Below are 5,164 nucleotides of genomic sequence, written 5' to 3' on the forward strand. Positions count from 1 at the left end.
GCATTCATTACAGTCAGTGCAGATTTTCTTCCTTCATTCCCTGCTTTCTCTCTCTCCTCCTCTATGTTTGTGTTCTTCTTCCGTTGCGCACTCTCACAGATTCCCCATTTTTCGAAGGGTTGTCGAGCAATAATTGGGGTCAACTCCATTTGATCCTTGCGAATCAGGACTTTTGTCCATTGGCACTCATCACAATGCTTGACGAATCGCGTGGCATCACGGAAAAGCGTGGGCCACCATAGTTGAGACTGCAGCACCTTCCGTGCTATCGTGTCTCAGCTAAAGTGTCCTCCCGCAATGCTGTTGTGTGCCTCCGAGAGCACATCGTGCATCTCATGCTCACATATGCATCTATGCAGCAATCCGTCTTGCCCCAACCTATAGAGTTGGCCTGTAATCAACTGATAGGGCTGGACCTTAAGGATTAAGCGCCTTTTTCTATTGGTCACTCAAGTAGTCCATGCTCAAGCACTTGGACCATGTCATCCGCCCAATATGGTGTTAGATCAACCTTAAATAACTCTCTCTTGCTAGGTAGGTTAAATAGATGGGCATCGGGTAATTCATCAACGATACCTTGTCTAGTGGCTTCTCCCATGGGGATGCGTGACATGTGATCAACCATGTAATGTTGTTTTCCCTTTCATACTACCATGGAGAAATCAAACTCTAGAAGCAGAAGGAGCCATCGAGCTATGCGTCCTGTAGTGCAAGGTTTGTCTACGAGATAGAGCAAGGCTTGATGATCCACGAAGAAGGTAAAGGGTGTGGCCAAAAAATAATGCCGAAATTTCTTCACAGTGAACACCATGGCTAATCCCTCTCTTTCTATTGTCGAGTAGTTCATTTCTGTCTCAGTGAGTTGTCTACTAGCAAAGCTCACTGGATAATCTAAGTTGTGTTCGCCAGGTTGGCACAACACTGCCCCCACGGCAAACTTAGAAGCATCGATGTGCACGTGGAAGGTAATGGTCCAATCTGGGGCTCGTAGAATTGGTGCTGTTGTTAGAGCATTTTTCAATTCTTCGTACGTTTGTTGGCATGCCTCGGTCCATTCGAAGATGATCAACAGCTTGTATAATGGTCTGGCGATCGATGCATAGTTCAGTACAAACCGCCGATAGTACCCCGTATGGCCTAAGAAGCATTGAACTCCCTTGTACTTAATTGGGGGTGGAAGGTCAACAATAACCCTAACCTTCGAGAAGTCAGTGGCAATGCCGTTCTTCGACACCACGTGCCCTAAGATGCATCCGTGCTTAACCCAAAGCTGACACTTTAAGGGGTTCAAGGAGAGATGATACAAGCAACACCACCCAAAGACTGCACGGAGTTTGTCTAAGTGTTCGATCCAGGTCGAGTGGACACAGAGATCGTCAACAAAGACTTCTAACTCCTTCCGAAGCATGTCCTTAAAGATGGTGCACATGAGACGTTGGAAAGTGGCAAGGGCATTGGTCAACCCGAAGGGCATGACTATGTATGCAAAGATGCCCCACTCAGTGGCAAAGGCGGTCTTGTGCCTCTGTCCGCAAGATGCACTTGCACCTGGTTGTACCCTGAGAAGTTGTCCAAAAAACTGTAGGCTTCCTTGCCTGCCACCCTCTCAAGCATGTGCTCAGTGTATGGAAATGGATAGTTGTCCCTCTTCGTAGCAGCATTCACCTTTTTGTAATTGACGCACACTCAGATTTTTCCATTCTTCTTCATCACAATGACTATGGGCGATACCCAGTGTGTGTGCTCAATTTCGTAAATGAATCCAGCTCTCATCAGCTTTTCAATTTTCTCTTTGATAGCATGAGCGTGTTTTGGATTCATAGGGTACGGTCGCTACTTGACCAGCATTGTGTCTTGCGTCATGGGTATGTTGTGAGTCACGACACTTGGATCTACCCCCTTAAGCTCCTCTAAGGACCAAGCAAACACGTCTATATACTTTCGCAAGAGAGCGACAAGACTCGTTTCTTCTTCATAGTCAAGTCATCGGCAATGAATATTGGTCGGGGTGTTTCCCCTTCCTGGACTAAGTCTACCTCCTTGACTTTGGCTGGTCCCTCGATTGGTTCACTCGTCTGCCCTTGACGTTTGGCACCTAACAGAACTACTACCCTATCCCCTTTTTTGAATTTCGAGAAGCATTTAGGGAGGTCCTACGGCTTTCGTTGTTCTTCTGTTCGTGTATCCTTGGGTTGCTTTGCCTTTTCCTGCCTTAACCGTCTGCGCCTCAAGTGGATGGGTAGGTCCCCCTTGGTACATCTGGTCGTGGGTGGCCTAGGGATCTCTAGATCACTATCCGAACTAACTTTCAATTCAGAGTCAAACCCTCCGTCTTCGCCAAAAGAGGTGGTCTCCCTTGGTGGCCACAGTTCATATGGTGATTCAGTCCTAAGTACTGATGTCGTTCCTGGCTGGGCTAGGCCTACTTGCTCAAGGTCTATGGCTCCTACGTGTTCCAACCAAGCACGATCACATTCCATGCACATGACTCCTCGCTCTACCCTAAAGGTCTACCTTTTTTGCGGCTTGGAGTCTGCTCGTATCTGCTCAATTTCTTATCCTTCAGTGTCTTATTCTACGGTATCTACTTCACCCTCGCTCTCATCACTAAAGGATTGGCAGTCTTCGTATTCATCGCTAGAATCTTTGTCATCCAACTGCTCGTCGTCTCCTAAGGTTTGGTATGTCTCGTGTCGTTGGTCAGGAACTAGGGCCCAATTATACATGAGGTTTAAATCATGCACCCTGGTCCATTGCCACCTGGATTCCTCTAAGAGATCCTGGAGTGGTTTGAAGTTTGCAGCTGGATTGCCAGCTAGCTTGTCCGTTAGGTATTCCAGTATCCCCTGGAGTTCCCTTTTTTTGGATGGTATTTGGAAGGTGACAGGCTTAGGCTTTCCATGGAGGCTTCCTCCCATCATGCAGACTGGTATAGAGAGTGCTTCGTTAGACTTGTCGATTGTTTTGATGGCTTGCTCATACGCCTCATGATCTGAGAATGGCAGGTTGATTGTAGCGAGAACGTGCATCCAATCCCGCTCATCCTCTGGGCATGGGATATACTTGGTCAAGGGCCCATAAGACTTCTTAACCTGAGTGTTACCCTTGAGCATAGCAAAGATGGTGTCTAGGTTGACTAGTGAGGTCTTCCAAGTGTCCATCTTTATCCTTACGGCATCCGTTCTATTGCCAAGGAAGATCAAGCCGTTACCCCAATCTTCAATGACTCTAGCGTTGCGCATCCAAGGTCGGCCTAATAGGATATCGTAGTCCACTCCCTTCATGACTATAAAGTCAACAGAGAACTGGACACCTACGATCTTCACTCGCCAATTCTTAAGTACCCTGAATGGCTTCACTCTCATACCGTTTGCTAACGTGACATTAAACCTAGCAGTTTCAACAGGCAGGTTTCCCCAAGTCTAAAGCACTGCATAGCTAAGCACACTAACCCCAGCTCCCATGTCTACAATTCCCTTTCTTGTTGTGTCACCTAGGGCTAAAAGTGGCAAGACCACATGCATCTTGGAACCTTCCCAAAAGGCATTGAAGTGCAAGGATTTAGGCATAGAGTGCAGCGTCAAGCTCAGTATTTGTGTTTCTGCGTCATTGACTTGAGGGTCTGCCATGACCTTCTCTCGTGACCCTTCAACCCACTGCTTAGATCTTGCCATAGGTTAGGATGCTGCCTAAGCAGATCTCCTAGGCAAAGTGTTACAGGGGTGGTCACTAGCGTGGTCAGGAGATCGTTGGATACTCATCTTTCCCCTAACCTAGATTGTCCTGGCCAATGGCCGCGACTGATCTGCGGCTCTGTAGCATTAAGGCTTGATCTTAGCGACACTGCTTGTGGCATGGTTGCTTCTGCCGACTTAGGTTGGGGCGGTGCTATTGGCGTGCTTACGCTGGAGAGATCATTGATCTCGTCCTCTATGATGGGCTCAGCATCCTTGAGATGCTCTTGAGCCTCCTTCACCCATTCCTTCACCTTTTCTATGGCCTCCAACTGTCGCTTTAGATGTGGATATTTCCCTACCTTAGCGCTTCCCTTTTCGGCCGTCTTAGGGGCTGAAGTCTTTGCCTCTACGTCTGAAACCTTCTTTCCAGTAGGTAGAGTCGTAGCACTCTCGGTTTTTAGTGCAACTTTACCTTCCAATCTCTTCTTCTTACACCTGCAACTTTTCTTCCCTATCGAAGATGCGTCCAGATTGCTAGGTCCTGGCAGCCTGCTTCGTTTGGGCTCGGGTCATGACCCGCAATGGGATAGGTGTGGCCTCCCCATTGAGGTTTTCGACACCAAACAGCCCCAATGGGACAGATGGTACATTGGCTGAGCTAGAAGATGGCTTTCGCTTTGGGCAATGTACAAAGAGATGGGTGATTCTGCACTCTGCGCACCTTTGGTCAGCCTTGTCTCTGTTTTGCTACTCTCTTTCAGGGCAGCGTGATGAGACATAATCGGGGTGACCACAAGTCCAATAGGTGACTGGATCCTGTGTCTGCCCTCCTAGGCCTCTACCTCGTCCTCTTCCTAACACCATCACCAGCACGGGTCGATAGTCCATGAGGAAAGCATTGCCCTTGTCGTCATGCGAGACGTAAGGGTATATATAGGTTTCTTCCTCATTGGGCTCTTCCATGTAGTGGACTGGAGCATCGCTCGGTGGATGGGTCACGTAAGGACCAGGTGGTCTAGGAATGCCTGTAGGGTTTATGTCCATTCTAGGGACAGCTGGTTTCATATCACTAGGCGTGGAAAGAGCCAATGGGGCTCCCCTTCCGAAGAATGGCTGCGGCCTATTCTCCAGGTAAGGCTGGCCGTAGGGTTGCGAGTACAGAAGTCTTCTTGGTAATCTACAATGCGCGACATCATGGCCGAACCTATCACAGTTAGCACAAGGTCTTGACCTAGGGTCTTGACACTCGGCTGGTAAGTAGTTTCCGCCACAGTACACGCATTGGACGTGCAGGCACATTGGTCGTCTCAACATGTCTTGCAACTTGGCTAATTCCATCTTGACATCAGCCAAGCCTTGGTCTGTCTCAATGGCTTTCCCCTTATCTTGGGATAATGGGATCAATCACTCACTAGAGGCTGACGCTCTCTTTGAGCTTCACGAGTTGGTCTCCTCTAGATTCGAGCTTCTGGAGTTCCACTCCTTCA

Source organism: Lygodium microphyllum, chromosome 9 (assembly GCF_053477565.2).
Source record: "Lygodium microphyllum isolate KBCC chromosome 9, Lygodium_microphyllum_v1.1.10, whole genome shotgun sequence".
Classification (NCBI taxonomy): Eukaryota; Viridiplantae; Streptophyta; class Polypodiopsida; order Schizaeales; family Lygodiaceae; genus Lygodium; species Lygodium microphyllum.